The sequence below is a fragment of the Brachyhypopomus gauderio genome, unplaced genomic scaffold (assembly GCF_052324685.1).
Source record: "Brachyhypopomus gauderio isolate BG-103 unplaced genomic scaffold, BGAUD_0.2 sc191, whole genome shotgun sequence".
NCBI classification, from domain to species: Eukaryota; Metazoa; Chordata; class Actinopteri; order Gymnotiformes; family Hypopomidae; genus Brachyhypopomus; species Brachyhypopomus gauderio.
Window position 1 is genome coordinate 37,160 of NW_027507012.1, and position 25,700 is coordinate 62,859.

Here is a 25,700-nt window from a genome sequence, read left to right on the forward strand (position 1 = left end):
AAGTGACCTCTACCTTTGTTTTGAGTATTTCAATGATCTTTACTGAGTTTACCATCAGGTTTCCATGTGATAGAGTCTGCAGGAGTGAAAACTGGGCTTTGCTAGGTAAGAATTTCTCCATTGCTTCCAGGTAGGTTGCAGATTAAGAGGCTGTATGTCAAAGTCTATGTTATAGGGCCAAGTATTCCTGATGGTGTGGCAGGCCTTCTCACCCCTTCAGGGAGTAGTGATACATTAGGCAACTGTAGACTAGTTGATAAACCTTTGGAATCATTCTCTTTGGCTCTACAACCAATTAGTTCCACATGTCAAGGGGATGTAGCTCAGTGGAAGAGCGCATGCTTTGCATGTGTGAGGTCCACGGTTCAATCCCCTGCATCTCCATGAGCATTGTCTATAGATATTGTTGGCTATATTTTAACCTTTCGGGTTGAGCTGACATTCAGACGCTGTGCATTTCTCTTACCCTTTTCGTGCCTTAATAGTGTTGCTTGCAGCTTCTCTTATTGATAGACGATGCTCAGTTTCCGTTCGGTTATACATCGGTCACAATGGTGTCGTGTTTTTGAGCATGTTCACTGCTGCTTTTAACACATGCCTTCGTAACCGAAGATCACCGGTTAGCCATTGGACCATTAAAGTGCTTTGTCAGTTTTCAATTCTGTTTTTGTTCCTTGCAAACTTGACATTCTGGCATGGCTGCTGCTGAAGTATAACTTGCTTCATGGGTTCGTCCTTTTACTGCTTCTGGTGGCCGTATTTGCTGTGCTAGACTCTTTCAGAATTCTGAAGACAACCTTACAAGCGGGGATGTAGCTCAGAGGTAGAGCGCATGCTTTGCCTGTGTGAGGAACTGTCTTCGACCCCCAGCATCTCAATGAAGCATAGCTTGTTTCCTGAATGCCATTGTTTAACACTCAGGTACTCTTGCTTCCTGTTAGGCCCCAACAACCAAAAAGTGCTCTTTCCTGGGTGAGTCCCAAACGGCTGTGACTCAACTGTGCAACTTTCTTCCAGTCACCAAGATATGGGTTGCTTCTTCTGTTCTCCTTTTGGTAGCTGCCTATGCAATGCTATTTTGGTTACAGCCTATGGACAGTGTAGAATCGGTAGAATTGGTATCAATTCACGGGTCAGAACAGTGTTGTGATTTTGAGTATGTTCCAGCCATTTCCACACACTTCCGCTGTCGGAGTTACCACATGCCCTCATAGGTTTGTGTGTGGTTCAAATTTAAGCACTCTCTCTTTTCTATGGCATGGTGGCCAAGTGGTAAGGCGTCGGTCTCGTAAACCGAAGATCACGGGTTCGATCCCCGTTCGTGCCTTTAAGGAAAGTGGACCGAAGGGTCTATAATGTCCATTCACTACCAAAATATCTGCTTCCAATTTTGTCCTTGTACAAGAGACCTCTGTATGTGATCAAGCACTCGTCTGACTCTCAAAGAAGCAGCTGAAATGGCCTGGTGGAAAGGTGCTTACCTTTTAAATGGCAGACAACGGGAACATCTACATCCATTTCTAATGTGACCTCTACCTTTGTTTTGAGTATTTCAATGATCTTTACTGAGTTTACCATCAGGTTTCCATGTGATAGAGTCTGCAGGAGCGAAAACTGGGCTTTGCTAGGTAAGAATTTCTCCACTGCTTCCAGGTAGTTTGCAGATTAAGAGGCTGTATGTCAAAGTCTATGTTATAGGGCCAAGGATTCCTGATGGTGTGGCAGGCCTTCTCACCCCTTCAGGGAGTAGTGATACATTAGGCAACTGTAGACTAGTTGATAAACCTTTGGAATCATTCTCTTTGGCTCTACAACCAATTAGTTCCACACGTCAAGGGGATGTAGCTCAGTGGAAGAGCGCATGCTTTGCATGTATGAGGTCCAGGGTTCAATCCCATGCATCTCCATGAGCATTATCTATAGATATGGTTGGCTATATTTTAACCTTTCGGGTTGAGCTGACATTCAGACGCTGTGCATTTCTCTCACTCTTTTTGTGCCTTAATAGTGTTGCTTGCAGCTTCTCTTATTGATAGACGATGCTCAGTTTCCGTTCGGTTATACATAGGTCACAATGGTGTCGTGATTTTGAGCATGTTCCTGCCATTTCCTCACATTTCCGCTGTCGGAGTTACCACATGTCCTCATAAGTTTGTGTGTGGTTCAAATTTAAGGACTCTCTCTTTTCTATGGCATGGTGGCCAAGTGGTAAGGCGTCGGTCTCGTAAACCGAAGATCACGGGTTCGATCCCCGTTCGTGCCTTTAAGGAAAGTGGATCGAACGGTCTATAGTGTCCATTCACTACTAAAATATCTGCTTCCAATTTTGTCCTTGTACAAGAGACCTCTGTATGTGATCAAGCACTCGCCTGACTCTCAAAGAAGCAGCTGAAATGGCCTGGCGGAAAGGTGCTTACCTTTTAAATGGCAGACAACGGGAACATCTACATCCATTTCTAATGTGACCTCTACCTTTGTTTTGAGTATTTCAATGATCTTTACTGAGTTTACCATCAGGTTTCCATGTGATAGAGTCTGCAGGAGTGAAAACTGGGCTTTGCTAGGTAAGAATTTCTCCATTGCTTCCAGGTAGGTTGCATATTAAGAGGCTGTATGTCAAAGTCTATGTTATAGGGCCAAGTATTCCTGATGGTGTGGCAGGCCTTCTCACCCCTTCAGGGAGTAGTGATACATTAGGCAACTGTAGACTAGTTGATAAACCTTTGGAATCATTCTCTTTGGCTCTACAACCAATTAGTTCCACATGTCAAGGGGATGTAGCTCAGTGGAAGAGCGCATGCTTTGCATGTATGAGGTCCAGGGTTCAATCCCCTGCATCTCCATGAGCATTGTCTATAGATATTGTTGGCTATATTTTAACCTTTCGGGTTAAGCTGACATTCAGACGCTGTGCATTTCTCTTACCCTTTTCGTGCCTTAATAGTGTTGCTTGCAGCTTCTCTTATTGATAGACGATGCTCAGTTTCCGTTCGGTTATACATCGGTCACAATGGTGTCGTGTTTTTGAGCATGTTCACTGCTGCTTTTAACACATGCCTTCGTAACCGAAGATCACCGGTTAGCCATTGGACCATTAAAGTGCTTTGTCAGTTTTCAATTCTGTTTTTGTTCCTTGCAAACTTGACATTCTGGCATGGCTGCTGCTGAAGTATAACTTGCTTCATGGGTTCGTCCTTTTACTGCTTCTGGTGGCCGTATTTGCTGTGCTAGACTCTTTCAGAATTCTGAAGACAACCTTACAAGCGGGGATGTAGCTCAGAGGTAGAGCGCATGCTTTGCCTGTGTGAGGAACTGTCTTCGACCCCCAGCATCTCAATGAAGCATAGCTTGTTTCCTGAATGCCATTGTTTAACACTCAGGTACTCTTGCTTCCTGTTAGGCCCCAACAACCAAAAAGTGCTCTTTCCTGGGTGAGTCCCAAACGGCTGTGACTCAACTGTGCAACTTTCTTCCAGTCACCAAGATATGGGTTGCTTCTTCTGTTCTCCTTTTGGTAGCTGCCTATGCAATGCTATTTTGGTTACAGCCTATGGACAGTGTAGAATCGGTAGAATTGGTATCAATTCACGGGTCAGAACAGTGTTGTGATTTTGAGTATGTTCCAGCCATTTCCACACACTTCCGCTGTCGGAGTTACCACATGCCCTCATAGGTTTGTGTGTGGTTCAAATTTAAGCACTCTCTCTTTTCTATGGCATGGTGGCCAAGTGGTAAGGCGTCGGTCTCGTAAACCGAAGATCACGGGTTCGATCCCCGTTCGTGCCTTTAAGGAAAGTGGACCGAAGGGTCTATAATGTCCATTCACTACCAAAATATCTGCTTCCAATTTTGTCCTTGTACAAGAGACCTCTGTATGTGATCAAGCACTCGTCTGACTCTCAAAGAAGCAGCTGAAATGGCCTGGTGGAAAGGTGCTTACCTTTTAAATGGCAGACAACGGGAACATCTACATCCATTTCTAATGTGACCTCTACCTTTGTTTTGAGTATTTCAATGATCTTTACTGAGTTTACCATCAGGTTTCCATGTGATAGAGTCTGCAGGAGCGAAAACTGGGCTTTGCTAGGTAAGAATTTCTCCATTGCTTCCAGGTAGTTTGCAGATTAAGAGGCTGTATGTCAAAGTCTATGTTATAGGGCCAAGGATTCCTGATGGTGTGGCAGGCCTTCTCACCCCTTCAGGGAGTAGTGATACATTAGGCAACTGTAGACTAGTTGATAAACCTTTGGAATCATTCTCTTTGGCTCTACAACCAATTAGTTCCACACGTCAAGGGGATGTAGCTCAGTGGAAGAGCGCATGCTTTGCATGTATGAGGTCCAGGGTTCAATCCCATGCATCTCCATGAGCATTATCTATAGATATGGTTGGCTATATTTTAACCTTTCGGGTTGAGCTGACATTCAGACGCTGTGCATTTCTCTCACTCTTTTTGTGCCTTAATAGTGTTGCTTGCAGCTTCTCTTATTGATAGACGATGCTCAGTTTCCGTTCGGTTATACATAGGTCACAATGGTGTCGTGATTTTGAGCATGTTCCTGCCATTTCCTCACATTTCCGCTGTCGGAGTTACCACATGTCCTCATAAGTTTGTGTGTGGTTCAAATTTAAGGACTCTCTCTTTTCTATGGCATGGTGGCCAAGTGGTAAGGCGTCGGTCTCGTAAACCGAAGATCACGGGTTCGATCCCCGTTCGTGCCTTTACGGAAAGTGGATCGAACGGTCTATAGTGTCCATTCACTACTAAAATATCTGCTTCCAATTTTGTCCTTGTACAAGAGACCTCTGTATGTGATCAAGCACTCGTCTGACTCTCAAAGAAGCAGCTGAAATGGCCTGGCGGAAAGGTGCTTACCTTTTAAATGGCAGACAACGGGAACATCTACATCCATTTCTAATGTGACCTCTACCTTTGTTTTGAGTATTTCAATGATCTTTACTGAGTTTACCATCAGGTTTCCATGTGATAGAGTCTGCAGGAGTGAAAACTGGGCTTTGCTAGGTAAGAATTTCTCCATTGCTTCCAGGTAGGTTGCATATTAAGAGGCTGTATGTCAAAGTCTATGTTATAGGGCCAAGTATTCCTGATGGTGTGGCAGGCCTTCTCACCCCTTCAGGGAGTAGTGATACATTAGGCAACTGTAGACTAGTTGATAAACCTTTGGAATCATTCTCTTTGGCTCTACAACCAATTAGTTCCACATGTCAAGGGGATGTAGCTCAGTGGAAGAGCGCATGCTTTGCATGTATGAGGTCCAGGGTTCAATCCCCTGCATCTCCATGAGCATTGTCTATAGATATTGTTGGCTATATTTTAACCTTTCGGGTTAAGCTGACATTCAGACGCTGTGCATTTCTCTTACCCTTTTCGTGCCTTAATAGTGTTGCTTGCAGCTTCTCTTATTGATAGACGATGCTCAGTTTCCGTTCGGTTATACATCGGTCACAATGGTGTCGTGTTTTTGAGCATGTTCACTGCTGCTTTTAACACATGCCTTCGTAACCGAAGATCACCGGTTAGCCATTGGACCATTAAAGTGCTTTGTCAGTTTTCAATTCTGTTTTTGTTCCTTGCAAACTTGACATTCTGGCATGGCTGCTGCTGAAGTATAACTTGCTTCATGGGTTCGTCCTTTTACTGCTTCTGGTGGCCGTATTTGCTGTGCTAGACTCTTTCAGAATTCTGAAGACAACCTTACAAGCGGGGATGTAGCTCAGAGGTAGAGCGCATGCTTTGCCTGTGTGAGGAACTGTCTTCGACCCCCAGCATCTCAATGAAGCATAGCTTGTTTCCTGAATGCCATTGTTTAACACTCAGGTACTCTTGCTTCCTGTTAGGCCCCAACAACCAAAAAGTGCTCTTTCCTGGGTGAGTCCCAAACGGCTGTGACTCAACTGTGCAACTTTCTTCCAGTCACCAAGATATGGGTTGCTTCTTCTGTTCTCCTTTTGGTAGCTGCCTATGCAATGCTATTTTGGTTACAGCCTATGGACAGTGTAGAATCGGTAGAATTGGTATCAATTCACGGGTCAGAACAGTGTTGTGATTTTGAGTATGTTCCAGCCATTTCCACACACTTCCGCTGTCGGAGTTACCACATGCCCTCATAGGTTTGTGTGTGGTTCAAATTTAAGCACTCTCTCTTTTCTATGGCATGGTGGCCAAGTGGTAAGGCGTCGGTCTCGTAAACCGAAGATCACGGGTTCGATCCCCGTTCGTGCCTTTAAGGAAAGTGGACCGAAGGGTCTATAATGTCCATTCACTACCAAAATATCTGCTTCCAATTTTGTCCTTGTACAAGAGACCTCTGTATGTGATCAAGCACTCGTCTGACTCTCAAAGAAGCAGCTGAAATGGCCTGGTGGAAAGGTGCTTACCTTTTAAATGGCAGACAACGGGAACATCTACATCCATTTCTAATGTGACCTCTACCTTTGTTTTGAGTATTTCAATGATCTTTACTGAGTTTACCATCAGGTTTCCATGTGATAGAGTCTGCAGGAGCGAAAACTGGGCTTTGCTAGGTAAGAATTTCTCCATTGCTTCCAGGTAGTTTGCAGATTAAGAGGCTGTATGTCAAAGTCTATGTTATAGGGCCAAGGATTCCTGATGGTGTGGCAGGCCTTCTCACCCCTTCAGGGAGTAGTGATACATTAGGCAACTGTAGACTAGTTGATAAACCTTTGGAATCATTCTCTTTGGCTCTACAACCAATTAGTTCCACACGTCAAGGGGATGTAGCTCAGTGGAAGAGCGCATGCTTTGCATGTATGAGGTCCAGGGTTCAATCCCATGCATCTCCATGAGCATTATCTATAGATATGGTTGGCTATATTTTAACCTTTCGGGTTGAGCTGACATTCAGACGCTGTGCATTTCTCTCACTCTTTTTGTGCCTTAATAGTGTTGCTTGCAGCTTCTCTTATTGATAGACGATGCTCAGTTTCCGTTCGGTTATACATAGGTCACAATGGTGTCGTGATTTTGAGCATGTTCCTGCCATTTCCTCACATTTCCGCTGTCGGAGTTACCACATGTCCTCATAAGTTTGTGTGTGGTTCAAATTTAAGGACTCTCTCTTTTCTATGGCATGGTGGCCAAGTGGTAAGGCGTCGGTCTCGTAAACCGAAGATCACGGGTTCGATCCCCGTTCGTGCCTTTAAGGAAAGTGGATCGAACGGTCTATAGTGTCCATTCACTACTAAAATATCTGCTTCCAATTTTGTCCTTGTACAAGAGACCTCTGTATGTGATCAAGCACTCGTCTGACTCTCAAAGAAGCAGCTGAAATGGCCTGGCGGAAAGGTGCTTACCTTTTAAATGGCAGACAACGGGAACATCTACATCCATTTCTAATGTGACCTCTACCTTTGTTTTGAGTATTTCAATGATCTTTACTGAGTTTACCATCAGGTTTCCATGTGATAGAGTCTGCAGGAGTGAAAACTGGGCTTTGCTAGGTAAGAATTTCTCCATTGCTTCCAGGTAGGTTGCATATTAAGAGGCTGTATGTCAAAGTTTATGTTATAGGGCCAAGTATTCCTGATGTTGTGGCAGGCCTTCTCACCCCTTCAGGGAGTAGTGATACATTAGGCAACTGTAGACTAGTTGATAAACCTTTGGAATCATTCTCTTTGGCTCTACAACCAATTAGTTCCACATGTCAAGGGGATGTAGCTCAGTGGAAGAGCGCATGCTTTGCATGTATGAGGTCCAGGGTTCAATCCCCTGCATCTCCATGAGCATTGTCTATAGATATTGTTGGCTATATTTTAACCTTTCGGGTTGAGCTGACATTCAGACGCTGTGCATTTCTCTTACCCTTTTCGTGCCTTAATAGTGTTGCTTGCAGCTTCTCTTATTGATAGACGATGCTCAGTTTCCGTTCGGTTATACATCGGTCACAATGGTGTCGTGTTTTTGAGCATGTTCACTGCTGCTTTTAACACATGCCTTCCTAACCGAAGACCACCGGTTAGCCATTGGACCATTAAAGTGCTTTGTCAGTTTTCAATTCTGTTTTTGTTCCTTGCAAACTTGACATTCTGGCATGGCTGCTGCTGAAGTATAACTTGCTTCATGGGTTTGTCCTGTTACTGCTTCTGGTGGCCGTATTTGCTGTGCTAGACTCTTTCAGAATTCTGAAGACAACCTTACAAGTGGGGATGTAGCTCAGTGTTAGAGCGCATGCTTCGCCTGTGTGAGGAACTGGCTTCGACCCCCAGCATCTCAATGAAGCATAGCTTGTTTCCTGAATGCCATTGTTTAACACTCAGGTACTCTTGCTTCCTGTTAGGCCCCAACAACCAAAAAGTGCTCTTTCCTGGGTGAGTCCCAAACGGCTGTGACTCAACAGTGCAACTTTCTTCCAGTCACCAAGACATGGGTTGCTTCTTCTGTTCTCCTTTTGGTAGCTGCCTATGCAATGCTATTTTGGTTACAGCCTATGGACAGTGTAGAATCGGTAGAATTGGTATCAATTCACGGGTCAGAACAGTGTTGTGATTTTGAGCATGTTCCAGCCATTTCCACACACTTCCGCTGTCGGAGTTACCACATGCCCTCATAGGTTTGTGTGTGGTTCAAATTTAAGCACTCACTCTTTTCTATGGCATGGTGGCCAAGTGGTAAGGCGTCGGTCTCGTAAACCGAAGATCACGGGTTAGATCCCCGTTCGTGCCTTTAAGGAAAGTGGACCGAACGGTCTATAATGTCCATTCACTACCAAAATATCTGCTTCCAATTTTGTCCTTGTACAAGAGACCTCTGTATGTTATCAAGCACTCGTCTGACTCTCAAAGAAGCAGCTGAAATGTCCTGGCGGAAAGGTGCTTACCTTTTAAATGGCAGACAACGGGAACATCTACCTCCATTTCTAATGTGACCTCTACCTTTGTTTTGAGTATTTCAATGATCTTTACTGAGTTTACCATCAGGTTTCCATGTGATAGAGTCTGCAGGAGCGAAAACTGGGCTTTGCTAGGTAAGAATTTCTCCATTGCTTCCAGGTAGTTTGCAGATTAAGAGGCTGTATGTCAAAGTCTATGTTATAGGGCCAAGGATTCCTGATGGTGTGGCAGGCCTTCTCACCCCTTCAGGGAGTAGTGATACATTAGGCAACTGTAGACTAGTTGATAAACCTTTGGAATCATTCTCTTTGGCTCTACAACCAATTAGTTCCACACGTCAAGGGGATGTAGCTCAGTGGAAGAGCGCATGCTTTGCATGTATGAGGTCTAGGGTTCAATCCCCTGCATCTCCATGAGCATTATCTATAGATATGGTTGGCTATATTTTAACCTTTCGGGTTGAGCTGACATTCAGACGCTGTGCATTTCTCTCACTCTTTTTGTGCCTTAATAGTGTTGCTTGCAGCTTCTCTTATTGATAGACGATGCTCAGTTTCCGTTCGGTTATACATAGGTCACAATGGTGTCGTGATTTTGAGCATGTTCCAGCCATTTCCTCACATTTCCGCTGTCGGAGTTACCACATGTCCTCATAAGTTTGTGTGTGGTTCAAATTTAAGGACTCTCTCTTTTCTATGGCATGGTGGCCATGTGGTAAGGCGTCGGTCTCGTAAACCGAAGATCACGGGTTCGATCCCCGTTCGTGCCTTTAAGGAAAGTGCACCGAACGGTCTATAATGTCCATTCACTACTAAAATATTTGCTTCCAATTTTGTCCTTGTACAAGAGACCTCTGTATGTGATCAAGCACTCGTCTGACTCTCAAAGAAGCAGCTGAAATGGCCTGGCGGAAAGGTGCTTACCTTTTAAATGGCAGACAACGGGAACATCTACATCCATTTCTAAAGTGACCTCTACCTTTGTTTTGAGTATTTCAATGATCTTTACTGAGTTTACCATCAGGTTTCCATGTGATAGAGTCTGCAGGAGCGAAAACTGGGCTTTGCTAGGTAAGAATTTCTCCATTGCTTCCAGGTAGGTTGCAGATTAAGAGGCTGTATGTCAAAGTCTATGTTATAGGGCCAAGTATTCCTGATGGTGTGGCAGGCCTTCTCACCCCTTCAGGGATTAGTGATACATTAGGCAACTGTAGACTAGTTGATAAACCTTTGGAATCATTCTCTTTGGCTCTACAACCAATTCATTCCACATGTCAAGGGGATGTAGCTCAGTGGAAGAGCGCATGCTTTGCATGTATGAGGTCCAGGGTTCAATCCCCTGCATCTCCATGAGCATTATCTATAGATATGGTTGGCTATATTTTAACCTTTCGGGTTGAGCTGACATTCAGACGCTGTGCATTTCTCTCACTCTTTTTGTGCCTTAATAGTGTTGCTTGCAGCTTCTCTTATTGATAGACGATGCTCAGTTTCCGTTCGGTTATACATCGGTCACAATGGTGTCGTGTTTTTGAGCATGTTCACTGCTGCTTTTAACACATGCCTTCCTAACCGAAGACCACCGGTTAGCCATTGGACCATTAAAGTGCTTTGTCAGTTTTCAATTCTGTTTTTGTTCCTTGCAAACTTGACATTCTGGCATGGCTGCTGCTGAAGTATAACTTGCTTCATGGGTTTGTCCTGTTACTGCTTCTGGTGGCCGTATTTGCTGTGCTAGACTCTTTCAGAATTCTGAAGACAACCTTACAAGTGGGGATGTAGCTCAGTGTTAGAGCGCATGCTTCGCCTGTGTGAGGAACTGGCTTCGACCCCCAGCATCTCAATGAAGCATAGCTTGTTTCCTGAATGCCATTGTTTAACACTCAGGTACTCTTGCTTCCTGTTAGGCCCCAACAACCAAAAAGTGCTCTTTCCTGGGTGAGTCCCAAACGGCTGTGACTCAACAGTGCAACTTTCTTCCAGTCACCAAGACATGGGTTGCTTCTTCTGTTCTCCTTTTGGTAGCTGCCTATGCAATGCTATTTTGGTTACAGCCTATGGACAGTGTAGAATCGGTAGAATTGGTATCAATTCACGGGTCAGAACAGTGTTGTGATTTTGAGCATGTTCCAGCCATTTCCACACACTTCCGCTGTCGGAGTTACCACATGCCCTCATAGGTTTGTGTGTGGTTCAAATTTAAGCACTCACTCTTTTCTATGGCATGGTGGCCAAGTGGTAAGGCGTCGGTCTCGTAAACCGAAGATCACGGGTTCGATCCCCGTTCGTGCCTTTAAGGAAAGTGGACCGAACGGTCTATAATGTCCATTCACTACCAAAATATCTGCTTCCTATTTTGTCCTTGTACAAGAGACCTCTGTATGTTATCAAGCACTCGTCTGACTCTCAAAGAAGCAGCTGAAATGTCCTGGCGGAAAGGTGCTTACCTTTTAAATGGCAGACAACGGGAACATCTACCTCCATTTCTAATGTGACTTCTACCTTTGTTTTGAGTATTTCAATGATCTTTACTGAGTTTACCATCAGGTTTCCATGTGATAGAGTCTGCAGGAGCGAAAACTGGGCTTTGCTAGGTAAGAATTTCTCCATTGCTTCCAGGTAGTTTGCAGATTAAGAGGCTGTATGTCAAAGTCTATGTTATAGGGCCAAGGATTCCTGATGGTGTGGCAGGCCTTCTCACCCCTTCAGGGAGTAGTGATACATTAGGCAACTGTAGACTAGTTGATAAACCTTTGGAATCATTCTCTTTGGCTCTACAACCAATTAGTTCCACACGTCAAGGGGATGTAGCTCAGTGGAAGAGCGCATGCTTTGCATGTATGAGGTCCAGGGTTCAATCCCCTGCATCTCCATGAGCATTATCTATAGATATGGTTGGCTATATTTTAACCTTTCGGGTTGAGCTGACATTCAGACGCTGTGCATTTCTCTCACTCTTTTTGTGCCTTAATAGTGTTGCTTGCAGCTTCTCTTATTGATAGACGATGCTCAGTTTCCGTTCGGTTATACATAGGTCACAATGGTGTCGTGATTTTGAGCATGTTCCTGCCATTTCCTCACATTTCCGCTGTCGGAGTTACCACATGTCCTCATAAGTTTGTGTGTGGTTCAAATTTAAGCACTCACTCTTTTCTATGGCATGGTGGCCAAGTGGTAAGGCGTCGGTCTCGTAAACCGAAGATCACGGGTTCGATCCCCGTTCGTGCCTTTAAGGAAAGTGGACCGAACGGTCTATAATGTCCATTCACTACCAAAATATCTGCTTCCTATTTTGTCCTTGTACAAGAGACCTCTGTATGTGATCAAGCACTCGTCTGACTCTCAAAGAAGCAGCTGAAATGGCCTGGCGGAAAGGTGCTTACCTTTTAAATGGCAGACAACGGGAACATCTACATCCATTTCTAATGTGACCTCTACCTTTGTTTTGAGTATTTCAATGATCTTTACTGAGTTTACCATCAGGTTTCCATGTGATAGAGTCTGCAGGAGCGAAAACTGGGCTTTGCTAGGTAAGAATTTCTCCATTGCTTCCAGGTAGGTTGCAGATTAAGAGGCTGTATGTCAAAGTCTATGTTATAGGGCCAAGTATTCCTGATGGTGTGGCAGGCCTTCTCACCCCTTCAGGGATTAGTGATACATTAGGCAACTGTAGACTAGTTGATAAACCTTTGGAATCATTCTCTTTGGCTCTACAACCAATTCATTCCACATGTCAAGGGGATGTAGCTCAGTGGAAGAGCGCATGCTTTGCATGTATGAGGTCCAGGGTTCAATCCCCTGCATCTCCATGAGCATTATCTATAGATATGGTTGGCTATATTTTAACCTTTCGGGTTGAGCTGACATTCAGACGCTGTGCATTTCTCTCACTCTTTTTGTGCCTTAATAGTGTTGCTTGCAGCTTCTCTTATTGATAGACGATGCTCAGTTTCCGTTCGGTTATACATCGGTCACAATGGTGTCGTGTTTTTGAGCATGTTCACTGCTGCTTTTAACACATGCCTTCCTAACCGAAGACCACCGGTTAGCCATTGGACCATTAAAGTGCTTTGTCAGTTTTCAATTCTGTTTTTGTTCCTTGCAAACTTGACATTCTGGCATGGCTGCTGCTGAAGTATAACTTGCTTCATGGGTTTGTCCTGTTACTGCTTCTGGTGGCCGTATTTGCTGTGCTAGACTCTTTCAGAATTCTGAAGACAACCTTACAAGTGGGGATGTAGCTCAGTGTTAGAGCGCATGCTTCGCCTGTGTGAGGAACTGGCTTCGACCCCCAGCATCTCAATGAAGCATAGCTTGTTTCCTGAATGCCATTGTTTAACACTCAGGTACTCTTGCTTCCTGTTAGGCCCCAACAACCAAAAAGTGCTCTTTCCTGGGTGAGTCCCAAACGGCTGTGACTCAACAGTGCAACTTTCTTCCAGTCACCAAGACATGGGTTGCTTCTTCTGTTCTCCTTTTGGTAGCTGCCTATGCAATGCTATTTTGGTTACAGCCTATGGACAGTGTAGAATCGGTAGAATTGGTATCAATTCACGGGTCAGAACAGTGTTGTGATTTTGAGCATGTTCCAGCCATTTCCACACACTTCCGCTGTCGGAGTTACCACATGCCCTCATAGGTTTGTGTGTGGTTCAAATTTAAGCACTCACTCTTTTCTATGGCATGGTGGCCAAGTGGTAAGGCGTCGGTCTCGTAAACCGAAGATCACGGGTTCGATCCCCGTTCGTGCCTTTAAGGAAAGTGGACCGAACGGTCTATAATGTCCATTCACTACCAAAATATCTGCTTCCTATTTTGTCCTTGTACAAGAGACCTCTGTATGTTATCAAGCACTCGTCTGACTCTCAAAGAAGCAGCTGAAATGTCCTGGCGGAAAGGTGCTTACCTTTTAAATGGCAGACAACGGGAACATCTACCTCCATTTCTAATGTGACTTCTACCTTTGTTTTGAGTATTTCAATGATCTTTACTGAGTTTACCATCAGGTTTCCATGTGATAGAGTCTGCAGGAGCGAAAACTGGGCTTTGCTAGGTAAGAATTTCTCCATTGCTTCCAGGTAGTTTGCAGATTAAGAGGCTGTATGTCAAAGTCTATGTTATAGGGCCAAGGATTCCTGATGGTGTGGCAGGCCTTCTCACCCCTTCAGGGAGTAGTGATACATTAGGCAACTGTAGACTAGTTGATAAACCTTTGGAATCATTCTCTTTGGCTCTACAACCAATTAGTTCCACACGTCAAGGGGATGTAGCTCAGTGGAAGAGCGCATGCTTTGCATGTATGAGGTCCAGGGTTCAATCCCCTGCATCTCCATGAGCATTATCTATAGATATGGTTGGCTATATTTTAACCTTTCGGGTTGAGCTGACATTCAGACGCTGTGCATTTCTCTCACTCTTTTTGTGCCTTAATAGTGTTGCTTGCAGCTTCTCTTATTGATAGACGATGCTCAGTTTCCGTTCGGTTATACATAGGTCACAATGGTGTCGTGATTTTGAGCATGTTCCTGCCATTTCCTCACATTTCCGCTGTCGGAGTTACCACATGTCCTCATAAGTTTGTGTGTGGTTCAAATTTAAGCACTCACTCTTTTCTATGGCATGGTGGCCAAGTGGTAAGGCGTCGGTCTCGTAAACCGAAGATCACGGGTTCGATCCCCGTTCGTTCCTTTAAGGAAAGTGGACCGAACGGTCTATAATGTCCATTCACTACCAAAATATCTGCTTCCTATTTTGTCCTTGTACAAGAGACCTCTGTATGTGATCAAGCACTCGTCTGACTCTCAAAGAAGCAGCTGAAATGGCCTGGCGGAAAGGTGCTTACCTTTTAAATGGCAGACAACGGGAACATCTACATCCATTTCTAATGTGACCTCTACCTTTGTTTTGAGTATTTCAATGATCTTTACTGAGTTTACCATCAGGTTTCCATGTGATAGAGTCTGCAGGAGCGAAAACTGGGCTTTGCTAGGTAAGAATTTCTCCATTGCTTCCAGGTAGGTTGCAGATTAAGAGGCTGTATGTCAAAGTCTATGTTATAGGGCCAAGTATTCCTGATGGTGTGGCAGGCCTTCTCACCCCTTCAGGGATTAGTGATACATTAGGCAACTGTAGACTAGTTGATAAACCTTTGGAATCATTCTCTTTGGCTCTACAACCAATTCATTCCACATGTCAAGGGGATGTAGCTCAGTGGAAGAGCGCATGCTTTGCATGTATGAGGTCCAGGGTTCAATCCCCTGCATCTCCATGAGCATTATCTATAGATATGGTTGGCTATATTTTAACCTTTCGGGTTGAGCTGACATTCAGACGCTGTGCATTTCTCTCACTCTTTTTGTGCCTTAATAGTGTTGCTTGCAGCTTCTCTTATTGATAGACGATGCTCAGTTTCCGTTCGGTTATACATCGGTCACAATGGTGTCGTGTTTTTGAGCATGTTCACTGCTGCTTTTAACACATGCCTTCCTAACCGAAGACCACCGGTTAGCCATTGGACCATTAAAGTGCTTTGTCAGTTTTCAATTCTGTTTTTGTTCCTTGCAAACTTGACATTCTGGCATGGCTGCTGCTGAAGTATAACTTGCTTCATGGGTTTGTCCTGTTACTGCTTCTGGTGGCCGTATTTGCTGTGCTAGACTCTTTCAGAATTCTGAAGACAACCTTACAAGTGGGGATGTAGCTCAGTGTTAGAGCGCATGCTTCGCCTGTGTGAGGAACTGGCTTCGACCCCCAGCATCTCAATGAAGCATAGCTTGTTTCCTGAATGCCATTGTTTAACACTCAGGTACTCTTGCTTCCTGTTAGGCCCCAACAACCAAAAAGTGCTCTTTCCTGGGTGAGTCCCAAACGGCTGTGACTCAACAGTGCAACTTTCTTCCAGTCACCAAGACATGGGTTGCTTCTTCTGTTCTCCTTTTGGTAGCTGCCTATGCAATGCTATTTTGGTTACAGCCTATGGACAGTGTAGAATCGGTAGAATTGGTATCAATTCACGGGTCAGAACAGTGTTGTGATTTTGAGCATGTTCCAGCCATTTCCACACACTTCCGCTGTCGGAGTTACCACATGCCCTCATAGGTTTGTGTGTGGTTCAAATTTAAGCACTCACTCTTTTCTATGGCATGGTGGCCAAGTGGTAAGGCGTCGGTCTCGTAAACCAAAGATCACGGGTTCGATCCCCGTTCGTGCCTTTAAGGAAAGTGGACCGAACGGTCTATAATGTCCATTCACTACCAAAATATCTGCTTCCTATTTTGTCCTTGTACAAGAGACCTCTGTATGTTATCAAGCACTCGTCTGACTCTCAAAGAAGCAGCTGAAATGTCCTGGCGGAAAGGTGCTTACCTTTTAAATGGCAGACAACGGGAACATCTACCTCCATTTCTAATGTGACTTCTACCTTTGTTTTGAGTATTTCAATGATCTTTACTGAGTTTACCATCAGGTTTCCATGTGATAGAGTCTGCAGGAGCGAAAACTGGGCTTTGCTAGGTAAGAATTTCTCCATTGCTTCCAGGTAGTTTGCAGATTAAGAGGCTGTATGTCAAAGTCTATGTTATAGGGCCAAGGATTCCTGATGGTGTGGCAGGCCTTCTCACCCCTTCAGGGAGTAGTGATACATTAGGCAACTGTAGACTAGTTGATAAACCTTTGGAATCATTCTCTTTGGCTCTACAACCAATTAGTTCCACACGTCAAGGGGATGTAGCTCAGTGGAAGAGCGCATGCTTTGCATGTATGAGGTCCAGGGTTCAATCCCCTGCATCTCCATGAGCATTATCTATAGATATGGTTGGCTATAATTTAACCTTTCGGGTTGAGCTGACATTCAGACGCTGTGCATTTCTCTCACTCTTTTTGTGCCTTAATAGTGTTGCTTGCAGCTTCTCTTATTGATAGACGATGCTCAGTTTCCGTTCGGTTATACATAGGTCACAATGGTGTCGTGATTTTGAGCATGTTCCTGCCATTTCCTCACATTTCCGCTGTCGGAGTTACCACATGTCCTCATAAGTTTGTGTGTGGTTCAAATTTAAGCACTCACTCTTTTCTATGGCATGGTGGCCAAGTGGTAAGGCGTCGGTCTCGTAAACCGAAGATCACGGGTTCGATCCCCGTTCGTGCCTTTAAGGAAAGTGGACCGAACGGTCTATAATGTCCATTCACTACCAAAATATCTGCTTCCTATTTTGTCCTTGTACAAGAGACCTCTGTATGTGATCAAGCACTCGTCTGACTCTCAAAGAAGCAGCTGAAATGGCCTGGCGGAAAGGTGCTTACCTTTTAAATGGCAGACAACGGGAACATCTACATCCATTTCTAATGTGACCTCTACCTTTGTTTTGAGTATTTCAATGATCTTTACTGAGTTTACCATCAGGTTTCCATGTGATAGAGTCTGCAGGAGTGAAAACTGGGCTTTGCTAGGTAAGAATTTCTCCATTGCTTTTAGGTAGGTTGCATATTAAGAGGCTGTATGTCAAAGTCTATGTTATAGGGCCAAGTATTCCTGATGGTGTGGCAGGCCTTCTCACCCCTTCAGGGAGTAGTGATACATTAGGCAACTGTAGACTAGTTGATAAACATTTGGAATCATTCTCTTTGGCTCTACAACCAATTAGTTCCACATGTCAAGGGGATGTAGCTCAGTGGAAGAGCGCATGCTTTGCATGTATGAGGTCCAGGCTTCAATCCCCTGCATCTCCATGAGCATTGTCTATAGATATTGTTAGCTATATTTTAACCTTTCAGGTTGAGCTGACATTCAGACGCTGTGCATTTCTCTTACCCTTTTCGTGCCTTAATAGTGTTGCTTGCAGCTTCTCTTATTGATAGATGATGCTCAGTTTCCGTTCGGTTATACATCGGTCACAATGGTGTCGTGTTTTTGAGCATGTTCACTGCTGCTTTTAACACATGCCTTCGTAACCGAAGATCACCGGTTAGCCATTGGACCATTAAAGTGCTTTGTCAGTTTTCAATTCTGTTTTTGTTCCTTGCAAACTTGACATTCTGGCATGGCTGCTGCTGAAGTATAACTTGCTTCATGGGTTCGTCCTTTTACTGCTTCTGGTGGCCGTATTTGCTGTGCTAGACTCTTTCAGAATTCTGAAGACAACCTTACAAGTGGGGATGTAGCTCAGAGGTAGAGCGCATGCTTTGCCTGTGTGAGGAACTGTCTTCGACCCCCAGCATCTCAATGAAGCATAGCTTGTTTCCTGAATGCCATTGTTTAACACTCAGGTACTCTTGCTTCCTGTTAGGCCCCAACAACCAAAAAGTGCTCTTTCCTGGGTGAGTCCCAAACGGCTGTGACTCAACTGTGCAACTTTCTTCCAGTCACCAAGATATGGGTTGCTTCTTCTGTTCTCCTTTTGGTAGCTGCCTATGCAATGCTATTTTGGTTACAGCCTATGGACAGTGTAGAATCGGTAGAATTGGTATCAATTCACGGGTCAGAACAGTGTTGTGATTTTGAGCATGTTCCAGCCATTTCCACACACTTCCGCTGTCGGAGTTACCACATGCCCTCATAGGTTTGTGTGTGGTTCAAATTTAAGCACTCTCTCTTTTCTATGGCATGGTGGCCAAGTGGTAAGGCGTCGGTCTCGTAAACCGAAGATCACGGGTTCGATCCCCGTTCGTGCCTTTAAGGAAAGTGGACCGAAGGGTCTATAATGTCCATTCACTACCAAAATATCTGCTTCCAATTTTGTCCTTGTACAAGAGACCTCTGTATGTGATCAAGCACTCGTTTGACTCTCAAAGAAGCAGCTGAAATGGCCTGGTGGAAAGGTGCTTACCTTTTAAATGGCAGACAACGGGAACATCTACATCCATTTCTAATGTGACCTCTACCTTTGTTTTGAGTATTTCAATGATCTTTACTGAGTTTACCATCAGGTTTCCATGTGATAGAGTCTGCAGGAGCGAAAACTGGGCTTTGCTAGGTAAGAATTTCTCCATTGCTTCCAGGTAGTTTGCAGATTAAGAGGCTGTATGTCAAAGTCTATGTTATAGGGCCAAGGATTCCTGATGGTGTGGCAGGCCTTCTCACCCCTTCAGGGAGTAGTGATACATTAGGCAACTGTAGACTAGTTGATAAACCTTTGGAATCATTCTCTTTGGCTCTACAACCAATTAGTTCCACACGTCAAGGGGATGTAGCTCAGTGGAAGAGCGCATGCTTTGCATGTATGAGGTCCAGGGTTCAATCCCCTGCATCTCCATGAGCATTATCTATAGATATAGTTGGCTATATTTTAACCTTTTGGGTTGAGCTGACATTCAGACGCTGTGCATTTCTCTCACTCTTTTTGTGCCTTAATAGTGTTGCTTGCAGCTTCTCTTATTGATAGACGATGCTCAGTTTCCGTTCGGTTATACATAGGTCACAATGGTGTCGTGATTTTGAGCATGTTCCTGCCATTTCCTCACATTTCCGCTGTCGGAGTTACCACATGTCCTCATAAGTTTGTGTGTGGTTCAAATTTAAGGACTCTCTCTTTTCTATGGCGTGGTGGCCAAGTGGGAAGGCGTCGGTCTCGTAAACTGAAGATCACGGGTTCGATCCCCGTTCGTGCCTTTAAGGAAAGTGGACCGAACGGTCTATAGTGTCCATTCACTACTAAAATATCTGCTTCCAATTTTGTCCTTGTACAAGAGACCTCTGTATGTGATCAAGCACTCGTCTGACTCTCAAAGAAGCAGCTGAAATGGCCTGGCGGAAAGGTGCTTACCTTTTAAATGGCAGACAACGGGAACATCTACATCCATTTCTAATGTGACCTCTACCTTTGTTTTGAGTATTTCAATGATCTTTACTGAGTTTACCATCAGGTTTCCATGTGATAGAGTCTGCAGGAGTGAAAACTGGGCTTTGCTAGGTAAGAATTTCTCCATTGCTTCCAGGTAGGTTGCATATTAAGAGGCTGTATGTCAAAGTCTATGTTATAGGGCCAAGGATTCCTGATGGTGTGGCAGGCCTTCTCACCCCTTCAGGGAGTAGTGATACATTAGGCAACTGTAGACTAGTTGATAAACCTTTGGAATCATTCTCTTTGGCTCTACAACCAATTAGTTCCACACGTCAAGGGGATGTAGCTCAGTGGAAGAGCGCATGCTTTGCATGTATGAGGTCCAGGGTCCAATCCCATGCATCTCCATGAGCATTATCTATAGATATGGTTGGCTATATTTTAACCTTTCGGGTTGAGCTGACATTCAGACGCTGTGCATTTCTCTCACTCTTTTTGTGCCTTAATAGTGTTGCTTGCAGCTTCTCTTATTGATAGACGATGCTCAGTTTCCATTCGGTTATACATAGGTCACAATGGTGTCGTGATTTTGAGCATGTTCCAGCCATTTCCTCACATTTCCGCTGTCGGAGTTACCACATGTCCTCATAAGTTTGTGTGTGGTTCAAATTTAAGGACTCTCTCTTTTCTATGGCATGGTGGCCATGTGGTAAGGCGTAGGTCTCGTAAACCGAAGATCACGGGTTCGATCCCCGTTCGTGCCGTTAAGGAAAGTGGACCGAACGGTCTATAATGTCCATTCACTACTAAAATATCTGCTTCCAATTTTGTCCTTGTACAAGAGACCTCTGTATGTGATCAAGCACTCGTCTGACTCTCAAAGAAGCAGCTGAAATGGCCTGGCGGAAAGGTGCTTACCTTTTAAATGGCAGACAACGGGAACATCTACATCCATTTCTAAAGTGACCTCTACCTTTGTTTTGAGTATTTCAATGATCTTTACTGAGTTTACTATCAGGTTTCCATGTGATAGAGTCTGCAGGAGTGAAAACTGGGCTTTGCTAGGTAAGAATTTCTCCATTGCTTCCAGGTAGGTTGCAGATTAAGAGGCTGTATGTCAAAGTCTATGTTATAGGGCCAAGTATTCCTGATGGTGTGGCAGGCCTTCTCACCCCTTCAGGGAGTAGTGATACATTAGGCAACTGTAGACTAGTTGATAAACCTTTGGAATCATTCTCTTTGGCTCTACAACCAATTAGTTCCACACGTCAAGGGGATGTAGCTCAGTGGAAGAGCGGATGCTTTGCATGTATGAGGTCCAGGGTTCAATCCCCTGCATCTCCATGAGCATTGTCTATAGATATTGTTGGCTATATTTTAACCTTTCGGGTTGAGCTGACATTCAGACGCTGTGCATTTCTCTTACCCTTTTCGTGCCTTAATAGTGTTGCTTGCAGCTTCTCTTATTGATAGACGATGCTCAGTTTCCGTTCGGTTATACATCGGTCACAATGGTGTCGTGTTTTTGAGCATGTTCACTGCTGCTTTTAACACATGCCTTCGTAACCGAAGATCACCGGTTAGCCATTGGACCATTAAAGTGCTTTGTCAGTTTTCAATTCTGTTTTTGTTCCTTGCAAACTTGACATTCTGGCATGGCTGCTGCTGAAGTATAACTTGCTTCATGGGTTCGTCCTTTTACTGCTTCTGGTGGCCGTATTTGCTGTGCTAGACTCTTTCAGAATTCTGAAGACAACCTTACAAGTGGGGATGTAGCTCAGAGGTAGAGCGCATGCTTTGCCTGTGTGAGGAACTGTCTTCGACCCCCAGCATCTCAATGAAGCATAGCTTGTTTCCTGAATGCCATTGTTTAACACTCAGGTACTCTTGCTTCCTGTTAGGCCCCAACAACCAAAAAGTGCTCTTTCCTGGGTGAGTCCCAAACGGCTGTGACTCAACTGTGCAACTTTCTTCCAGTCACCAAGATATGGGTTGCTTCTTCTGTTCTCCTTTTGGTAGCTGCCTATGCAATGGTATTTTGGTTACAGCCTATGGACAGTGTAGAATCGGTAGAATTGGTATCAATTCACGGGTCAGAACAGTGTTGTGATTTTGAGCATGTTCCAGCCATTTCCACACACTTCCGCTGTCGGAGTTACCACATGCCCTCATAGGTTTGTGTGTGGTTCAAATTTAAGCACTCTCTCTTTTCTATGGCATGGTGGCCAAGTGGTAAGGCGTCGGTCTCGTAAACCGAAGATCACGGGTTCGATCCCCGTTCGTGCCTTTAAGGAAAGTGGACCGAAGGGTCTATAATGTCCATTCACTACCAAAATATTTGCTTCCAATTTTGTCCTTGTACAAGAGACCTCTGTATGTGATCAAGCACTCGTCTGACTCTCAAAGAAGCAGCTGAAATGGCCTGGTGGAAAGGTGCTTACCTTTTAAATGGCAGACAACGGGAACATCTACATCCATTTCTAATGTGACCTCTACCTTTGTTTTGAGTATTTCAATGATCTTTACTGAGTTTACCATCAGGTTTCCATGTGATAGAGTCTGCAGGAGCGAAAACTGGGCTTTGCTAGGTAAGAATTTCTCCATTGCTTCCAGGTAGTTTGCAGATTAAGAGGCTGTATGTCAAAGTCTATGTTATAGGGCCAAGGATTCCTGATGGTGTGGCAGGCCTTCTCACCCCTTCAGGGAGTAGTGATACATTAGGCAACTGTAGACTAGTTGATAAACCTTTGGAATCATTCTCTTTGGCTCTACAACCAATTAGTTCCACACGTCAAGGGGATGTAGCTCAGTGGAAGAGCGCATGCTTTGCATGTATGAGGTCCAGGGTTCAATCCCATGCATCTCCATGAGCATTATCTATAGATATGGTTGGCTATATTTTAACCTTTCGGGTTGAGCTGACATTCAGACGCTGTGCATTTCTCTCACTCTTTTTGTGCCTTAATAGTGTTGCTTGCAGCTTCTCTTATTGATAGACGATGCTCAGTTTCCGTTCGGTTATACATAGGTCACAATGGTGTCGTGATTTTGAGCATGTTCCTGCCATTTCCTCACATTTCCGCTGTCGGAGTTACCACATGTCCTCATAAGTTTGTGTGTGGTTCAAATTTAAGGACTCTCTCTTTTCTATGGCATGGTGGCCAAGTGGTAAGGCGTCGGTCTCGTAAACCGAAGATCACGGGTTCGATCCCCGTTCGTGCCTTTAAGGAAAGTGGACCGAACGGTCTATAGTGTCCATTCACTACTAAAATATCTGCTTCCAATTTTGTCCTTGTACAAGAGACCTCTGTATGTGATCAAGCACTCGTCTGACTCTCAAAGAAGCAGCTGAAATGGCCTGGCGGAAAGGTGCTTACCTTTTAAATGGCAGACAACGGGAACATCTACATCCATTTCTAATGTGACCTCTACCTTTGTTTTGAGTATTTCAATGATCTTTACTGAGTTTACCATCAGGTTTCCATGTGATAGAGTCTGCAGGAGTGAAAACTGGGCTTTGCTAGGTAAGAATTTCTCCATTGCTTCCAGGTAGGTTGCAGATTAAGAGGCTGTATGTCAAAGTCTATGTTATAGGGCCAAGTATTCCTGATGGTGTGGCAGGCCTTCTCACCCCTTCAGGGAGTAGTGATACATTAGGCAACTGTAGACTAGTTGATAAACCTTTGGAATCATTCTCTTTGGCTCTACAACCAATTAGTTCCACATGTCATGGGGATGTAGCTCAGTGGAAGAGCGCATACTTTGCATGTATGAGGTCCAGGGTTCAATCCCCTGCATCTCCATGAGCATTGTCTATAGATATTGTTGGCTATATTTTAACCTTTCGGGTTGAGCTGACATTCAGACGCTGTGCATTTCTCTTACCCTTTTCGTGCCTTAATAGTGTTGCTTGCAGCTTCTCTTATTGATAGACGATGCTCAGTTTCCGTTCGGTTATACATCGGTCACAATGGTGTCGTGTTTTTGAGCATGTTCACTGCTGCTTTTAACACATGCCTTCGTAACCGAAGATCACCGGTTAGCCATTGGACCATTAAAGTGCTTTGTCAGTTTTCAATTCTGTTTTTGTTCCTTGCAAACTTGACATTCTGGCATGGCTGCTGCTGAAGTATAACTTGCTTCATGGGTTCGTCCTTTTACTGCTTCTGGTGGCCGTATTTGCTGTGCTAGACTCTTTCAGAATTCTGAAGACAACCTTACAAGTGGGGATGTAGCTCAGAGGTAGAGCGCATGCTTTGCCTGTGTGAGGAACTGTCTTCGACCCCCAGCATCTCAATGAAGCATAGCTTGTTTCCTGAATGCCATTGTTTAACACTCAGGTACTCTTGCTTCCTGTTAGGCCCCAACAACCAAAAAGTGCTCTTTCCTGGGTGAGTCCCAAACGGCTGTGACTCAACTGTGCAACTTTCTTCCAGTCACCAAGATATGGGTTGCTTCTTCTGTTCTCCTTTTGGTAGCTGCCTATGCAATGGTATTTTGGTTACAGCCTATGGACAGTGTAGAATCGGTAGAATTGGTATCAATTCACGGGTCAGAACAGTGTTGTGATTTTGAGCATGTTCCAGCCATTTCCACACACTTCCGCTGTCGGAGTTACCACATGCCCTCATAGGTTTGTGTGTGGTTCAAATTTAAGCACTCTCTCTTTTCTGTGGCATGGTGGCCAAGTGGTAAGGCGTCGGTCTCGTAAACCGAAGATCACGGGTTCGATCCCCGTTCGTGCCTTTAAGGAAAGTGGACCGAAGGGTCTATAATGTCCATTCACTACCAAAATATCTGCTTCCAATTTTGTCCTTGTACAAGAGACCTCTGTATGTGATCAAGCACTCGTCTGACTCTCAAAGAAGCAGCTGAAATGGCCTGGTGGAAAGGTGCTTACCTTTTAAATGGCAGACAACGGGAACATCTACATCCATTTCTAATGTGACCTCTACCTTTGTTTTGAGTATTTCAATGATCTTTACTGAGTTTACCATCAGGTTTCCATGTGATAGAGTCTGCAGGAGCGAAAACTGGGCTTTGCTAGGTAAGAATTTCTCCATTGCTTCCAGGTAGTTTGCAGATTAAGAGGCTGTATGTCAAAGTCTATGTTATAGGGCCAAGGATTCCTGATGGTGTGGCAGGCCTTCTCACCCCTTCAGGGAGTAGTGATACATTAGGCAACTGTAGACTAGTTGATAAACCTTTGGAATCATTCTCTTTGGCTCTACAACCAATTAGTTCCACACGTCAAGGGGATGTAGCTCAGTGGAAGAGCGCATGCTTTGCATGTATGAGGTCCAGGGTTCAATCCCCTGCATCTCCATGAGCATTATCTATAGATATAGTTGGCTATATTTTAACCTTTTGGGTTGAGCTGACATTCAGACGCTGTGCATTTCTCTCACTCTTTTTGTGCCTTAATAGTGTTGCTTGCAGCTTCTCTTATTGATAGACGATGCTCAGTTTCCGTTCGGTTATACATAGGTCACAATGGTGTCGTGATTTTGAGCATGTTCCTGCCATTTCCTCACATTTCCGCTGTCGGAGTTACCACATGTCCTCATAAGTTTGTGTGTGGTTCAAATTTAAGGACTCTCTCTTTTCTATGGCATGGTGGCCAAGTGGTAAGGCGTCGGTCTCGTAAACCGAAGATCACGGGTTCGATCCCCGTTCGTGCCTTTAAGGAAAGTGGACCGAACGGTCTATAGTGTCCATTCACTACTAAAATATCTGCTTCCAATTTTGTCCTTGTACAAGAGACCTCTGTATGTGATCAAGCACTCGTCTTACTCTCAAAGAAGCAGCTGAAATGGCCTGGCGGAAAGGTGCTTACCTTTTAAATGGCAGACAACGGGAACATCTACATCCATTTCTAATGTGACCTCTACCTTTGTTTTGAGTATTTCAATGATCTTTACTGAGTTTACCATCAGGTTTCCATGTGATAGAGTCTGCAGGAGTGAAAACTGGGCTTTGCTAGGTAAGAATTTCTCCATTGCTTCCAGGTAGGTTGCAGATTAAGAGGCTGTATGTCAAAGTCTATGTTATA

At 44.4% G+C, this 25,700-nt stretch overlaps 39 non-coding genes across 39 annotated transcripts; all 39 read left to right on the forward strand.

Annotated features, from left to right (window-relative positions):
* The first annotated feature begins 1,255 nt into the window (after positions 1-1,255).
* On the forward strand, positions 1,256-1,327 carry trnat-cgu (transfer RNA threonine (anticodon CGU)). The gene has a single exon. It is a non-coding gene; the product is annotated as a tRNA-Thr (tRNA).
* Positions 1,328-1,835: 508 nt separating this feature from the next.
* On the forward strand, positions 1,836-1,907 carry trnaa-ugc (transfer RNA alanine (anticodon UGC)). Its single transcript has one exon. It is a non-coding gene; the product is annotated as a tRNA-Ala (tRNA).
* Positions 1,908-2,191: 284 nt separating this feature from the next.
* trnat-cgu (transfer RNA threonine (anticodon CGU)) lies at positions 2,192-2,263 on the forward strand. The gene has a single exon. It is a non-coding gene; the product is annotated as a tRNA-Thr (tRNA).
* Positions 2,264-2,771: 508 nt separating this feature from the next.
* Positions 2,772-2,843, forward strand: trnaa-ugc (transfer RNA alanine (anticodon UGC)). The gene has a single exon. It is a non-coding gene; the product is annotated as a tRNA-Ala (tRNA).
* Positions 2,844-3,714: 871 nt separating this feature from the next.
* Positions 3,715-3,786, forward strand: trnat-cgu (transfer RNA threonine (anticodon CGU)). The gene has a single exon. It is a non-coding gene; the product is annotated as a tRNA-Thr (tRNA).
* A 508-nt stretch (positions 3,787-4,294) lies between these two features.
* On the forward strand, positions 4,295-4,366 carry trnaa-ugc (transfer RNA alanine (anticodon UGC)). The gene has a single exon. It is a non-coding gene; the product is annotated as a tRNA-Ala (tRNA).
* A 284-nt stretch (positions 4,367-4,650) lies between these two features.
* On the forward strand, positions 4,651-4,722 carry trnat-cgu (transfer RNA threonine (anticodon CGU)). Its single transcript has one exon. It is a non-coding gene; the product is annotated as a tRNA-Thr (tRNA).
* Positions 4,723-5,230: 508 nt separating this feature from the next.
* trnaa-ugc (transfer RNA alanine (anticodon UGC)) lies at positions 5,231-5,302 on the forward strand. The gene has a single exon. It is a non-coding gene; the product is annotated as a tRNA-Ala (tRNA).
* An 871-nt stretch (positions 5,303-6,173) lies between these two features.
* On the forward strand, positions 6,174-6,245 carry trnat-cgu (transfer RNA threonine (anticodon CGU)). The gene has a single exon. It is a non-coding gene; the product is annotated as a tRNA-Thr (tRNA).
* Positions 6,246-6,753: 508 nt separating this feature from the next.
* Positions 6,754-6,825, forward strand: trnaa-ugc (transfer RNA alanine (anticodon UGC)). Its single transcript has one exon. It is a non-coding gene; the product is annotated as a tRNA-Ala (tRNA).
* Positions 6,826-7,109: 284 nt separating this feature from the next.
* Positions 7,110-7,181, forward strand: trnat-cgu (transfer RNA threonine (anticodon CGU)). The gene has a single exon. It is a non-coding gene; the product is annotated as a tRNA-Thr (tRNA).
* A 508-nt stretch (positions 7,182-7,689) lies between these two features.
* trnaa-ugc (transfer RNA alanine (anticodon UGC)) lies at positions 7,690-7,761 on the forward strand. Its single transcript has one exon. It is a non-coding gene; the product is annotated as a tRNA-Ala (tRNA).
* An 871-nt stretch (positions 7,762-8,632) lies between these two features.
* On the forward strand, positions 8,633-8,704 carry trnat-cgu (transfer RNA threonine (anticodon CGU)). The gene has a single exon. It is a non-coding gene; the product is annotated as a tRNA-Thr (tRNA).
* Positions 8,705-9,212: 508 nt separating this feature from the next.
* trnaa-ugc (transfer RNA alanine (anticodon UGC)) lies at positions 9,213-9,284 on the forward strand. The gene has a single exon. It is a non-coding gene; the product is annotated as a tRNA-Ala (tRNA).
* A 284-nt stretch (positions 9,285-9,568) lies between these two features.
* Positions 9,569-9,640, forward strand: trnat-cgu (transfer RNA threonine (anticodon CGU)). Its single transcript has one exon. It is a non-coding gene; the product is annotated as a tRNA-Thr (tRNA).
* Positions 9,641-10,148: 508 nt separating this feature from the next.
* trnaa-ugc (transfer RNA alanine (anticodon UGC)) lies at positions 10,149-10,220 on the forward strand. The gene has a single exon. It is a non-coding gene; the product is annotated as a tRNA-Ala (tRNA).
* Positions 10,221-11,091: 871 nt separating this feature from the next.
* Positions 11,092-11,163, forward strand: trnat-cgu (transfer RNA threonine (anticodon CGU)). Its single transcript has one exon. It is a non-coding gene; the product is annotated as a tRNA-Thr (tRNA).
* A 508-nt stretch (positions 11,164-11,671) lies between these two features.
* trnaa-ugc (transfer RNA alanine (anticodon UGC)) lies at positions 11,672-11,743 on the forward strand. The gene has a single exon. It is a non-coding gene; the product is annotated as a tRNA-Ala (tRNA).
* Positions 11,744-12,027: 284 nt separating this feature from the next.
* trnat-cgu (transfer RNA threonine (anticodon CGU)) lies at positions 12,028-12,099 on the forward strand. Its single transcript has one exon. It is a non-coding gene; the product is annotated as a tRNA-Thr (tRNA).
* A 508-nt stretch (positions 12,100-12,607) lies between these two features.
* trnaa-ugc (transfer RNA alanine (anticodon UGC)) lies at positions 12,608-12,679 on the forward strand. Its single transcript has one exon. It is a non-coding gene; the product is annotated as a tRNA-Ala (tRNA).
* An 871-nt stretch (positions 12,680-13,550) lies between these two features.
* On the forward strand, positions 13,551-13,622 carry trnat-cgu (transfer RNA threonine (anticodon CGU)). Its single transcript has one exon. It is a non-coding gene; the product is annotated as a tRNA-Thr (tRNA).
* Positions 13,623-14,130: 508 nt separating this feature from the next.
* Positions 14,131-14,202, forward strand: trnaa-ugc (transfer RNA alanine (anticodon UGC)). Its single transcript has one exon. It is a non-coding gene; the product is annotated as a tRNA-Ala (tRNA).
* A 284-nt stretch (positions 14,203-14,486) lies between these two features.
* On the forward strand, positions 14,487-14,558 carry trnat-cgu (transfer RNA threonine (anticodon CGU)). The gene has a single exon. It is a non-coding gene; the product is annotated as a tRNA-Thr (tRNA).
* A 508-nt stretch (positions 14,559-15,066) lies between these two features.
* On the forward strand, positions 15,067-15,138 carry trnaa-ugc (transfer RNA alanine (anticodon UGC)). Its single transcript has one exon. It is a non-coding gene; the product is annotated as a tRNA-Ala (tRNA).
* Positions 15,139-16,009: 871 nt separating this feature from the next.
* trnat-cgu (transfer RNA threonine (anticodon CGU)) lies at positions 16,010-16,081 on the forward strand. Its single transcript has one exon. It is a non-coding gene; the product is annotated as a tRNA-Thr (tRNA).
* A 508-nt stretch (positions 16,082-16,589) lies between these two features.
* On the forward strand, positions 16,590-16,661 carry trnaa-ugc (transfer RNA alanine (anticodon UGC)). The gene has a single exon. It is a non-coding gene; the product is annotated as a tRNA-Ala (tRNA).
* A 284-nt stretch (positions 16,662-16,945) lies between these two features.
* On the forward strand, positions 16,946-17,017 carry trnat-cgu (transfer RNA threonine (anticodon CGU)). Its single transcript has one exon. It is a non-coding gene; the product is annotated as a tRNA-Thr (tRNA).
* Positions 17,018-17,525: 508 nt separating this feature from the next.
* trnaa-ugc (transfer RNA alanine (anticodon UGC)) lies at positions 17,526-17,597 on the forward strand. Its single transcript has one exon. It is a non-coding gene; the product is annotated as a tRNA-Ala (tRNA).
* An 871-nt stretch (positions 17,598-18,468) lies between these two features.
* On the forward strand, positions 18,469-18,540 carry trnat-cgu (transfer RNA threonine (anticodon CGU)). The gene has a single exon. It is a non-coding gene; the product is annotated as a tRNA-Thr (tRNA).
* Positions 18,541-19,048: 508 nt separating this feature from the next.
* trnaa-ugc (transfer RNA alanine (anticodon UGC)) lies at positions 19,049-19,120 on the forward strand. The gene has a single exon. It is a non-coding gene; the product is annotated as a tRNA-Ala (tRNA).
* Positions 19,121-19,404: 284 nt separating this feature from the next.
* Positions 19,405-19,476, forward strand: trnat-cgu (transfer RNA threonine (anticodon CGU)). Its single transcript has one exon. It is a non-coding gene; the product is annotated as a tRNA-Thr (tRNA).
* A 1,444-nt stretch (positions 19,477-20,920) lies between these two features.
* trnaa-ugc (transfer RNA alanine (anticodon UGC)) lies at positions 20,921-20,992 on the forward strand. The gene has a single exon. It is a non-coding gene; the product is annotated as a tRNA-Ala (tRNA).
* An 871-nt stretch (positions 20,993-21,863) lies between these two features.
* On the forward strand, positions 21,864-21,935 carry trnat-cgu (transfer RNA threonine (anticodon CGU)). Its single transcript has one exon. It is a non-coding gene; the product is annotated as a tRNA-Thr (tRNA).
* A 508-nt stretch (positions 21,936-22,443) lies between these two features.
* On the forward strand, positions 22,444-22,515 carry trnaa-ugc (transfer RNA alanine (anticodon UGC)). The gene has a single exon. It is a non-coding gene; the product is annotated as a tRNA-Ala (tRNA).
* Positions 22,516-22,799: 284 nt separating this feature from the next.
* On the forward strand, positions 22,800-22,871 carry trnat-cgu (transfer RNA threonine (anticodon CGU)). Its single transcript has one exon. It is a non-coding gene; the product is annotated as a tRNA-Thr (tRNA).
* Positions 22,872-23,379: 508 nt separating this feature from the next.
* On the forward strand, positions 23,380-23,451 carry trnaa-ugc (transfer RNA alanine (anticodon UGC)). The gene has a single exon. It is a non-coding gene; the product is annotated as a tRNA-Ala (tRNA).
* An 871-nt stretch (positions 23,452-24,322) lies between these two features.
* trnat-cgu (transfer RNA threonine (anticodon CGU)) lies at positions 24,323-24,394 on the forward strand. The gene has a single exon. It is a non-coding gene; the product is annotated as a tRNA-Thr (tRNA).
* A 508-nt stretch (positions 24,395-24,902) lies between these two features.
* Positions 24,903-24,974, forward strand: trnaa-ugc (transfer RNA alanine (anticodon UGC)). Its single transcript has one exon. It is a non-coding gene; the product is annotated as a tRNA-Ala (tRNA).
* Positions 24,975-25,258: 284 nt separating this feature from the next.
* trnat-cgu (transfer RNA threonine (anticodon CGU)) lies at positions 25,259-25,330 on the forward strand. Its single transcript has one exon. It is a non-coding gene; the product is annotated as a tRNA-Thr (tRNA).
* Positions 25,331-25,700: the final 370 nt, after the last annotated feature.